This window comes from Hyperolius riggenbachi, chromosome 7, assembly GCF_040937935.1.
Source record: "Hyperolius riggenbachi isolate aHypRig1 chromosome 7, aHypRig1.pri, whole genome shotgun sequence".
Taxonomy (NCBI): domain Eukaryota; kingdom Metazoa; phylum Chordata; class Amphibia; order Anura; family Hyperoliidae; genus Hyperolius; species Hyperolius riggenbachi.
Window position 1 is genome coordinate 144,644,701 of NC_090652.1, and position 13,354 is coordinate 144,658,054.

The following is a 13,354-nucleotide window of genomic DNA, read 5'->3' on the forward strand; positions in this document are numbered from 1 at the left end:
GTGCCTGCTGGCTGTTGATTGGTAGAAGGGCTCCATTTGCGCAGGATGGGCAGCGTTCACAAATTAAATAAAACTCGCAACATTCAGTGAATCTAAAATAGCAGTAATTCATTCCATGCAAAATAGTTGTAAAATTCAAATGTGTCCCTTATGTTGAACCACTGAATCCCGCCATCTAGTGGTGTTAAAACTAACAACTAAGCTATATGTATAAGCTTCCTAAGAATATAAATAGACACCCTCCTGTGGCTAAGATAGGACATTACATGCCCAATAAACCTTTCTAACAATTACGGTGAGGGGAATTTAAGTGACCATTAATACGTTTGTGATGCCGGTTTTTTTTGTGATTAACAATTTGGTGTACAAGTATCTATCCCTCACCCCACTTATGGTGTTCATGCCGGGGCATTTAATTCGGCCTTATTTAATTTAATAAAGAGATTTTCTCTTGGTAAGTCAAAGCTGATGTTAAAATGGAATAAACATGGTCGGAAACTTGTTTAAAATTAATTAATTAAAATTATATACTAAACATATAATATCTGTATTACTAATGGGGCCTCCATCAGATTATCTAGCCAGAGTCAGCCTGATTTGGTCACCTCAAATCCTCATTTACCCAAGTAGTTTATTAGACCCTAATCATTGGATATATGACAGTTTAGGTCAAACTCTATGTTCAATCCGTCTGGAGTCATAGTCTTGAGATTAAAAATCCATTTTCCTTCTGCTTTAGAAATTTCCTTTGTTAGATTTGACCGTCTCCATTTCTTCATGTATTTTTCAAGGGCCATAAACTTCATCCCAGCCGGATCCTTATTATGATACATTCTGAAGTGGTTTGAGACACTGTGACTGACCAAACCCTTCTTAATATTATTAACGTGTTCTCTAATACGTTTAAAAAGTTCTCTAGTGGTTCGCCCTATGTATTCTAACCCACATGGGCACCATAATATATAGACAACCCCTTTTGTCTTACACGTAATGCATTGTTCTATCTTGAAGATTCTTCCCGTGTTCCTTGATAGAATCTGATTGTCACGTACTCCATTCGCTTCCCTACACCCCAGACATCCTCTACATGGAAAAAAACCAACTTGTCCCAATAGATTGCTTTCTGATGTTCTCATAGGCTCCACACAACTAGACACCAGAGTGGATTTTAATGTTGGGGCCTTTCTGTAGATAAATTGTGGTTTATCTGGTAGAACTTTCTTTAGTATTCCGTCTGCTTTAACGATGTTCCAGTTCTTTTTAATCAATCTCTCCAGATCTCTGTGTTGCTGATTGAAATCAAAGATGATGGAATATTCTTTATTAACTTTGTTCCTTCTGGAATTATCAGCCAGTAAATTTTGTCTGGATAGCTGTCCCACCTGTAGTCGTTCTGTTCTCAGTATCTGCTCATCGTATCCCTTCTCAAGGAATCTGTTAAGAAGTGTTTCACTTTGTGTCAGATAATCTTCCATATGGTAACAATTACGTCTTATTCTTACGAACTGGCCCCTGGGAATATTCCTTAACCAGTTATTATGGTGACAGCTCTCCATCGGGATATAGCCATTGCGATCTGTACTTTTAAAGTAGGTCTTAGTAGTAAGTATGTTCAGCTCCTTCCTGATCTGTAGATCCAGGAAATTCACTTGTTCCTTGCTGATAGTGAATGTTAGATTTATTTCTGGCCAGATTTGATTCAAATCACAGCAGAACTGATCCAGTGCCATTTCTGAACCTCTCCACACGAAAAAGAGGTCGTCTATGAACCTTGACCATGATACTATCTTCTCATATTCTGCGAGTTCACGTACCTCTCTCTCCCACTCCCCCATATATAAATTCGCCACACTAGGAGCGAATTTCGCGCCCATTGCGCATCCTGTCTGTTGTAGATAGTGTGATCCTTCATACCAGAAGTAATTATACTTAAGAGAAAAGTTCAATAGTGCTACTATGAAATCAACCTGGGCTGTTTTCAAAGATCCATCTGTATCGAGAGTCTCCCTAATAATTTTTATACTTTTCTCGTGGGGGATGACTGTGTACAGCGAGGTCACATCCCCGGTGACTAAAAGGTCCCCCTCCTGCACTTCCAATCTCTCCAATCGCTGCAGCATGTGTTTGGTATCTTTAAGTAAGTTAGACACTTCTGTTACTCTGGGTTGCAGAAACACATCTATATATTCCCCTATTCTCTGTGTGAGGGATCCCACCCCACTGACTATGGGTCGTCCTGGGGGGTTTTGCAAGTCCTTATGTATCTTAGGGATACAATAAATGACCGGAATCCTTGGAGTATTTGGTAAAAGATACTTAAACTCATCTGTCGTGATGATGCCCTCCTTTTCACCTTTGAGTAGTATCTGTTTCAAGATCTCTTTATATTTCATAGTTGGATCTCCCCTTAGTTTCTTGTATGTTAAAGGGTCTTGTACAATCCGTGTCATCTCAGCGGAATATTGTTCCTTGCTCATAATGACTAATCCCCCCCCTTTGTCTGCTGGTTTCAATATGAGGTTTTTATTATCAACCAAACTCTTGATCTGTTCCTTCATTTGTGCATGTCCCTGTATTCTCCTGCATTGCAGTTTGTCCAGATCACTAAGGATGGTCCTCTTGAAAGTGTTAACTGTGTTCTCTTTACTGGTGTCTTGCGGATTAAAAAGTGACCGATTCCTAAGCTGAGTATGTACATATTGGGTTGGGGGGTTAACTCTACTTGTGGGGCCTTCCTTTCCTAAAAAGTATTTTTTAATATTCAATTTCCTAGTATATCTTTGAATATCTAGAAATGCTCCAAACTTATTAATTGGTTTAGGAGGGGCAAAGTTCAAACTCTTATCTAGTAGCCTGACTTGTGCATCTGTCAAAGGTATTCCACTGATATTAAATATTCCTGTTCCTTTACTACTATTTAGCGTCTTCTTTTGTTTCCGAGTTCCTCCTCTGCTGCCTCTTCTGTTGGTCTTTTGCTTCCTCTGGCCCAGCCCTCCTCCTCTTTTTCTTGTAGATAGTCCCACTCTTCCCATTGATCTATCCCTAAAAAATCGTCCCGCCCATCCCTCCCTCCAGTGTGGTTATTATAATGGGAGGGATCTCTATCATCATCTTCCAGGGGTTGATACCTATTAGATCTGGGTGGGTTCCTATCCCTAAGTTGGTAATACTGGGTACCATATCTCTCCTGTTTCTGTGGATACTTGGGAGGTCTGGCTTGTTTCGGGCTTCTGGGGCTTCTTTGCCAGTTGGGGTTTTTTGGGAGAATCCAAGGCCTCCCTTGAGGGATGGCCGTGTGGTCTATTACTTTATTTCTGGTATCTGGAATAGTTGGTTCCTGTCGGCTAACTGGATTTGGATCCCTTATTTCCGGCTCTTGTGCTCCTGGGTTTTTTTGCTTTATCCTTGTTCAGCTGTTGTTCTGCTACTTTTATCTGCCATCTGTAGGCTTGTTGAATTCTATAATCCCTACAGTCGCTGGAATATCTTTTTTGTTTAATGTCCATAATTTCCTTTTCATGATTCACCAGTACTTTAGTAAGGTCTTCCATTTTCTGTTGGTATTTGTCTTCACCCTTATGCATCTCCATTTTGAGTTTTAATTCATCAATCTCATTCTCCAGTCTATCCAATCTATTTTTCTTTCTTTTAGCCAATTTTTTGAGTAATCCTACCCCACATTGGTTAAGGTAATCTCCTAGCTCCCTGTCACTTTCCACATTATTTTCCCCATCGTGAACTACCAAATCCCACCGGTAACGTTTGGGTACTATGCCTCCATCTACATAAGAGTTTAGGCTAGTGAAATCCCACCAGGTGGTTTGTTCTTTAAGCATGAGATTGTGCAATAGTTTAAACTGAGCATCAAGATCATCAGGATTATCATTCATAACATTTTCTTTAGAAAAAATAGATTTCAAATCAATATTACTCCTTGATCTAAGCATAAACGCATCCATTATTTGTTGAATCTCTAAACTAGGCAGCAATGAAAAATAGCTGGAGTACTATTAAAACAACAATGAATTTAAAACACTGCGCCACAGTTCACATAAAAAGAAAAAGTCAATTTGTTCACCAGTCCCCTGGGATCGCTGCAGAATATCCAGAATATGGTAAATGGTTTAAAAGGCTGCTGCGCTCTCCGGACCTAAAAATAAAATTAGACTCCACATAGGGTAATAATGTTCAAAATATTCAAAAAGTTCCACTGGCAATGACACAATTTTTTAACTTCAGTAGAAACCGGTGCATAGACAGAACCTCTGTGCCTGTAATCTCACTCAGTGATCACTCAGTGCAAATCCCCAAGGAAATGTATGCCTAAAGGCTCACCAGATGCTGCCCACCTCCGCTTGCAGGTGGAGACAACGCTTAGATTAGATGTCAATCAATAGCCTAGAATCAGTGTTGTAAATCTTCTTTTAATCCAATCAAGTAATCTCAATAAAAAAAATATAAAAAGATACATAGCGTAATCCTGTACAGTTTGCCTCTGGTCGCATATAAACATTGCACTTACGCGTCCCAGAGTTTTTTCAGCATGTAAGATCCTTGCCGCTGCCCATCCGCTGGGTCTACACAGTGAAAGGAGGACTTCCGCGGTGTTCCGCTCCTGGTCTCTCCCTCAGCCGCAGGGTCTCTCTCTCGTCCGCACTTGTTGCTCCCGACCGGCCGGTCCGTTCGCTTCCTGGTACGCGTAACGACGTCAGACGTTAGCTCCGCCCTACGCGCGTTTCGTCCTCACGCCAGACTCATCAGGGGCTACGCCTCCTGACGTCTGACGCCATATTAACATAGTGCCTGCTGGCTGTTGATTGGTAGAAGGGCTCCATTTGCGCAGGATGGGCAGCGTTCACAAATTAAATTAAACTCGCAACATTCAGTGAATCTAAAATAGCAGTAATTCATTCCATGCAAAATAGTTGTAAAATTCAAATGTGTCCCTTATGTTGAACCACTGAATCCCGCCATCTAGTGGTATCAATGGTCACTTAAATTCCCCTCACCGTAATTGTTAGAAAGGTTTATTGGGCATGTAATGTCCTATCTTAGCCACAGGAGGGTGTCTATTTATATTCTTAGGAAGCTTATACATATAGCTTAGTTGTTAGTTTTAACACCACTAGATGGCGGGATTCAGTGGTTCAACATAAGGGACACATTTGAATTTTACAACTATTTTGCATGGAATGAATTACTGCTATTTTAGATTCACTGAATGTTGCGAGTTTTATTTAATTTGTGAACGCTGCCCATCCTGCGCAAATGGAGCCCTTCTACCAATCAACAGCCAGCAGGCACTATGTTAATATGGCGTCAGACGTCAGGAGGCGTAGCCCCTGATGAGTCTGGCGTGAGGACGAAACGCGCGTAGGGCGGAGCTAACGTCTGACGTCGTTACGCGTACCAGGAAGCGAACGGACCGGCCAGTCGGGAGCAACAAGTGCGGACGAGAGAGAGACCCTGCGGCTGAGGGAGAGACCAGGAGCGGAACACCGCGGAAGTCCTCCTTTCACTGTGTAGACCCAGCGGATGGGCAGCGGCAAGGATCTTACATGCTGAAAAAACTCTGGGACGCGTAAGTGCAATGTTTATATGCGACCAGAGGCAAACTGTACAGGATTACGCTATGTATCTTTTTATATTTTTTTATTGAGATTACTTGATTGGATTAAAAGAAGATTTACAACACTGATTCTAGGCTATTGATTGACATCTAATCTAAGCGTTGTCTCCACCTGCAAGCGGAGGTGGGCAGCATCTGGTGAGCCTTTAGGCATACATTTCCTTGGGGATTTGCACTGAGTGATCACTGAGTGAGATTACAGGCACAGAGGTTCTGTCTATGCACCGGTTTCTACTGAAGTTAAAAAATTGTGTCATTGCCAGTGGAACTTTTTGAATATTTTGAACGTTATTACCCTATGTGGAGTCTAATTTTATTTTTAGGTCCGGAGAGCGCAGCAGCCTTTTAAACCATTTACCATATTCTGGATATTCTGCAGCGATCCCAGGGGACTGGTGAACAAATTGACTTTTTCTTTTTATGTGAACTGTGGCGCAGTGTTTTAAATTCATTGTTGTTTTAATAGTACTCCAGCTATTTTTCATTGCTGCCTAGTTTAGAGATTCAACAAATAATGGATGCGTTTATGCTTAGATCAAGGAGTAATATTGATTTGAAATCTATTTTTTCTAAAGAAAATGTTATGAATGATAATCCTGATGATCTTGATGCTCAGTTTAAACTATTGCACAATCTCATGCTTAAAGAACAAACCACCTGGTGGGATTTCACTAGCCTAAACTCTTATGTAGATGGAGGCATAGTACCCAAACGTTACCGGTGGGATTTGGTAGTTCACGATGGGGAAAATAATGTGGAAAGTGACAGGGAGCTAGGAGATTACCTTAACCAATGTGGGGTAGGATTACTCAAAAAATTGGCTAAAAGAAAGAAAAATAGATTGGATAGACTGGAGAATGAGATTGATGAATTAAAACTCAAAATGGAGATGCATAAGGGTGAAGACAAATACCAACAGAAAATGGAAGACCTTACTAAAGTACTGGTGAATCATGAAAAGGAAATTATGGACATTAAACAAAAAAGATATTCCAGCGACTGTAGGGATTATAGAATTCAACAAGCCTACAGATGGCAGATAAAAGTAGCAGAACAACAGCTGAACAAGGATAAAGCAAAAAACCCAGGAGCACAAGAGCCGGAAATAAGGGATCCAAATCCAGTTAGCCGACAGGAACCAACTATTCCAGATACCAGAAATAAAGTAATAGACCACACGGCCATCCCTCAAGGGAGGCCTTGGATTCTCCCAAAAAACCCCAACTGGCAAAGACGCCCCAGAAGCCCGAAACAAGCCAGACCTCCCAAGTATCCACAGAAACAGGAGAGATATGGTACCCAGTATTACCAACTTAGGGATAGGAACCCACCCAGATCTAATAGGTATCAACCCCTGGAAGATGATGATAGAGATCCCTCCCATTATAATAACCACACTGGAGGGAGGGATGGGCGGGACGATTTTTTAGGGATAGATCAATGGGAAGAGTGGGACTATCTACAAGAAAAAGAGGAGGAGGGCTGGGCCAGAGGAAGCAAAAGACCAACAGAAGAGGCAGCAGAGGAGGAACTCGGAAACAAAAGAAGACGCTAAATAGTAGTAAAGGAACAGGAATATTTAATATCAGTGGAATACCTTTGACAGATGCACAAGTCAGGCTACTAGATAAGGGTTTGAACTTTGCCCCTCCTAAACCAATTAATAAGTTTGGAGCATTTCTAGATATTCAAAGATATACTAGGAAATTGAATATTAAAAAATACTTTTTAGGAAAGGAAGGCCCCACAAGTAGAGTTAACCCCCCAACCCAATATGTACATACTCAGCTTAGGAATCGGTCACTTTTTAATCCGCAAGACACCAGTAAAGAGAACACAGTTGACACTTTCAAGAGGACCATCCTTAGTGATCTGGACAAACTGCAATGCAGGAGAATACAGGGACATGCACAAATGAAGGAACAGATCAAGAGTTTGGTTGATAATAAAAACCTCATATTGAAACCAGCAGACAAAGGGGGGGGGATTAGTCATTATGAGCAAGGAACAATATTCCGCTGAGATGACACGGATTGTACAAGACCCTTTAACATACAAGAAACTAAGGGGAGATCCAACTATGAAATATAAAGAGATCTTGAAACAGATACTACTCAAAGGTGAAAAGGAGGGCATCATCACGACAGATGAGTTTAAGTATCTTTTACCAAATACTCCAAGGATTCCGGTCATTTATTGTATCCCTAAGATACATAAGGACTTGCAAAACCCCCCAGGACGACCCATAGTCAGTGGGGTGGGATCCCTCACACAGAGAATAGGGGAATATATAGATGTGTTTCTGCAACCCAGAGTAACAGAAGTGTCTAACTTACTTAAAGATACCAAACACATGCTGCAGCGATTGGAGAGATTGGAAGTGCAGGAGGGGGACCTTTTAGTCACCGGGGATGTGACCTCGCTTTACACAGTCATCCCCCACGAGAAAAGTATAAAAATTATTAGGGAGACTCTCGATACAGATGGATCTTTGAAAACAGCCCAGGTTGATTTCATAGTAGCACTATTGAACTTTTCTCTTAAGTATAATTACTTCTGGTATGAAGGATCACACTATCTACAACAGACAGGATGCGCAATGGGCGCGAAATTCGCTCCTAGTGTGGCGAATTTATATATGGGGGAGTGGGAGAGAGAGGTACGTGAACTCGCAGAATATGAGAAGATAGTATCATGGTCAAGGTTCATAGACGACCTCTTTTTCGTGTGGAGAGGTTCAGAAATGGCACTGGATCAGTTCTGCTGTGATTTGAATCAAATCTGGCCAGAAATAAATCTAACATTCACTATCAGCAAGGAACAAGTGAATTTCCTGGATCTACAGATCAGGAAGGAGCTGAACATACTTACTACTAAGACCTACTTTAAAAGTACAGATCGCAATGGCTATATCCCGATGGAGAGCTGTCACCATAATAACTGGTTAAGGAATATTCCCAGGGGCCAGTTCGTAAGAATAAGACGTAATTGTTACCATATGGAAGATTATCTGACACAAAGTGAAACACTTCTTAACAGATTCCTTGAGAAGGGATACGATGAGCAGATACTGAGAACAGAACGACTACAGGTGGGACAGCTATCCAGACAAAATTTACTGGCTGATAATTCCAGAAGGAACAAGTTAATAAAGAATATTCCATCATCTTTGATTTCAATCAGCAACACAGAGATCTGGAGAGATTGATTAAAAAGAACTGGAACATCGTTAAAGCAGACGGAATACTAAAGAAAGTTCTACCAGATAAACCACAATTTATCTACAGAAAGGCCCCAACATTAAAATCCACTCTGGTGTCTAGTTGTGTGGAGCCTATGAGAACATCAGAAAGCAATCTATTGGGACAAGTTGGTTTTTTTCCATGTAGAGGATGTCTGGGGTGTAGGGAAGCGAATGGAGTACGTGACAATCAGATTCTATCAAGGAACACGGGAAGAATCTTCAAGATAAAACAATGCATTACGTGTAAGACAAAAGGGGTTGTCTATATATTATGGTGCCCATGTGGGTTAGAATACATAGGGCGAACCACTAGAGAACTTTTTAAACGTATTAGAGAACACGTTAATAATATTAAGAAGGGTTTGGTCAGTCACAGTGTCTCAAACCACTTCAGAATGTATCATAATAAGGATCCGGCTGGGATGAAGTTTATGGCCCTTGAAAAATACATGAAGAAATGGAGAGGGTCAAATCTAACAAAGGAAATTTCTAAAGCAGAAGGAAAATGGATTTTTAATCTCAAGACTATGACTCCAGACGGATTGAACATAGAGTTTGACCTAAACTGTCATATATCCAATGATTAGGGTCTAATAAACTACTTGGGTAAATGAGGATTTGAGGTGACCAAATCAGGCTGACTCTGGCTAGATAATCTGATGGAGGCCCCATTAGTAATACAGATATTATATGTTTAGTATATAATTTTAATTAATTAATTTTAAACAAGTTTCCGACCATGTTTATTCCATTTTAACATCAGCTTTGACTTACCAAGAGAAAATCTCTTTATTAAATTAAATAAGGCCGAATTAAATGCCCCGGCATGAACACCATAAGTGGGGTGAGGGATAGATACTTGTACACCAAATTGTTAATCACAAAAAAAACCGGCATCACAAACGTATTAATGGTCACTTAAATTCCCCTCACCGTAATTGTTAGAAAGGTTTATTGGGCATGTAATGTCCTATCTTAGCCACAGGAGGGTGTCTATTTATATTCTTAGGAAGCTTATACATATAGCTTAGTTGTTAGTTTTAACACCACTAGATGGCGGGATTCAGTGGTTCAACATAAGGGACACATTTGAATTTTACAACTATTTTGCATGGAATGAATTACTGCTATTTTAGATTCACTGAATGTTGCGAGTTTTATTTAATTTGTGAACGCTGCCCATCCTGCGCAAATGGAGCCCTTCTACCAATCAACAGCCAGCAGGCACTATGTTAATATGGCGTCAGACGTCAGGAGGCGTAGCCCCTGATGAGTCTGGCGTGAGGACGAAACGCGCGTAGGGCGGAGCTAACGTCTGACGTCGTTACGCGTACCAGGAAGCGAACGGACCGGCCGGTCGGGAGCAACAAGTGCGGACGAGAGAGAGACCCTGCGGCTGAGGGAGAGACCAGGAGCGGAACACCGCGGAAGTCCTCCTTTCACTGTGTAGACCCAGCGGATGGGCAGCGGCAAGGATCTTACATGCTGAAAAAACTCTGGGACGCGTAAGTGCAATGTTTATATGCGACCAGAGGCAAACTGTACAGGATTACGCTATGTATCTTTTTATATTTTTTTATTGAGATTACTTGATTGGATTAAAAGAAGATTTACAACACTGATTCTAGGCTATTGATTGACATCTAATCTAAGCGTTGTCTCCACCTGCAAGCGGAGGTGGGCAGCATCTGGTGAGCCTTTAGGCATACATTTCCTTGGGGATTTGCACTGAGTGATCACTGAGTGAGATTACAGGCACAGAGGTTCTGTCTATGCACCGGTTTCTACTGAAGTTAAAAAATTGTGTCATTGCCAGTGGAACTTTTTGAATATTTTGAACGTTATTACCCTATGTGGAGTCTAATTTTATTTTTAGGTCCGGAGAGCGCAGCAGCCTTTTAAACCATTTACCATATTCTGGATATTCTGCAGCGATCCCAGGGGACTGGTGAACAAATTGACTTTTTCTTTTTATGTGAACTGTGGCGCAGTGTTTTAAATTCAATGTGCTGGAATACTGACGAATCATGGGAACTACCGTAAGCGCCAACATCCACATATATAAATTTCAAATTAGGATCCACCACAGCCATGAGCACAAGTGAGAAGAATTTCTTATAATTGAAATACAGACTGCCAGTGAATGCAGGCAACACCAGTCGAACATGTTTCCCATCCACTGCTCCAACACAGTTAGCGAAATCATGTTTCTCCCAAAAAAGCTGCATGTTAGCCTCCCACATAAGTACGTCAGGAGTTGGCATAAATTCTGGTTACAATACTTTCCAGATCAATTTGCAGATGTCCAAAACTGTGTATCGGATTGTACTTCTTCCCATGAGGAATTGGTAATGAAGTGCTGCATATGAATGCCCTGTTGCCAGAAATCTGCAAAAGAAAAGAAATAACATGTATGTTTATTTTTATTCCTAGTTCGCCTCCTGCGGACAAGATGGAAGTCGGCGAGAGATAGTTACAAAAAGGAGATAGAAAAGCAATATCATGAATCCAAGAGTGGGTCTGGAAGTTCACAACGAACCAGATATAAATATTGTGGCATCTGAGAATTTCTACGAAAACATCATGAACCTGCTGAGTAAGTATGGCGCAAATGTTAACCTTATGCAATGTTGTCAAAATTGCCCGCTAGAACAGTGAGGGCTCTTTCACACTAGAGGCTGCGGTAGAAAAGGCTGAAAGTCAGCCTTTTGCTTAACGCCAATACATAGCGTTTTCAAAGCCTTTTGAAAGAGTTTTACAGCCCATATGAAAACGTCCTTTTTTTTTCTTCTATAAAAATAAGTGAACAAGATAGCTGTAAAACGCTTTGAAAAGGCTTTGAAAACGCTGAAGTTGGCGTTTTCCATTGACTATCATTGAAACGCCAACAGCCAACTTCGGCTGTTAACAGCCCTGAAAAAGCTCCTGGGAGCGTTGAAACGCAACGCTCCAAAACGCCGAGTTAGATGTGAAAGGTAAAATGAAAGTCTATGGACTTTCATTTTACCTTGGAAAACGCCAACTTCGGCCGTGGCGTTAAAACGCCGAAAAATCCCTCTGGTGTGAAAGGGCCCTAAAGGAAGTAGTAGCCCCAGGATGCTATTAATTAGTGTGTAACGAATAATCTGCTATCATACAAGCAAATCTATTGGAGGACGTAGCTTAATTTAACCATGGAATAGGTACTTTGTAAAGTGCATCTTACATGACAGGAATATGGACTGTTAATTAACCAACATACCAGTTGCCTGACAGTCCTGTTGATATGTTTGGCTGCAGTAGTGTCCTCATCACACAACTGTAACACACATCTACCTAAAACATTCCAAGTTTACTCAGTTTTGCTCTATGCTTGATCAGGGGCTGTGCCTAAAAGCTATGTACACACATTCTCTCATAAATAGACAGGCAACTGCTATTGTTTGGCAATTAAAGATGCATAGCATTGTGAGAATATATTTGCATTTACATCCATGGCCACTATTACTAAAACTAATTTTGTGCTTTTCCCTTACCAAAACACTGAAGATAGCCTACCACCTCATCCTGAGGAGGACGCATTAGAGATTACCCAGCACACAAACAGTGATTTGGAAGGGGAAGAAATCACTGCACAGGATGGTGACACAGCTACAGTGGATGACAGTGACTCTACTACACCAGATCACACACCACACAGCCCACCGAGTATTCGGACACGCACAACTCTCAGGTGTAGTAGAGGTGTGAGGGTAGCTACACAAGGCAGGAGAATAGGAAGAGGTATGAGCAGGGCTGAATACGATCAGAAACTGATTAGTTCTATAGAAAAGGCTGTGGATCATATGGAGAAGCGAGAGGATGAAATGAAACAACTAAAAGAGCCATGCACACAGTATCTTTTAAGTTTGGTGCCATTATTACAAAAAGTGCCACCTGATAAACAATGGGCAGCCAGACATGCCATCTCTGAGACACTGGGGACATTTTTAATCCCTGAGAGCCGTGCGGAAGACATTGGCCTCAATTCACTAAGATCATGCTAGAGATAATAAGGCAAGAGAAAACTTACCTCCACACGTGAGAGAGTTATCTTACCTCTTCATTCCTTAAGTTACCTCTCCTGTAGTTAATTTACCTCCTCTGTAGTTAATTTACCTCCTCTGTAGGTTTTTTCACATGCAGCTAATTAACAGCCTGTCTTTAACTCTGGAGTTATTTTAAGGATTGGAGAGTTAATTTAAAGACAGAAGAGTTAACTTTAGGCTTGCCTGAGGTAAAATGTTTCCTGAATACTACATGCCTTATCACCATGGTAACAACTCTAGAAGAGTTATTAAAGACAGGAGATAAGTTTAGTGAATTGAGGCCAATGTGCACAACTACTTCCAGCAACCACACCTGCCTGCTTCCAGTCAACAATATAATGCATACCCACAACTCTCTTACCATACGCAACGTAGTTATTACCCACCGCATTACCCACCAATGCATATGCCAAA

At 41.1% G+C, this 13,354-nt stretch overlaps 1 protein-coding gene across 1 annotated transcript in view; it reads left to right on the forward strand.

The window, feature by feature from the left end:
- ERCC4 (ERCC excision repair 4, endonuclease catalytic subunit) overlaps positions 1-13,354 on the forward strand; it is a 162,603-nt gene that overhangs the window by 38,166 nt on the left and 111,083 nt on the right. The gene's annotated exons all lie outside the window — the stretch shown is intronic.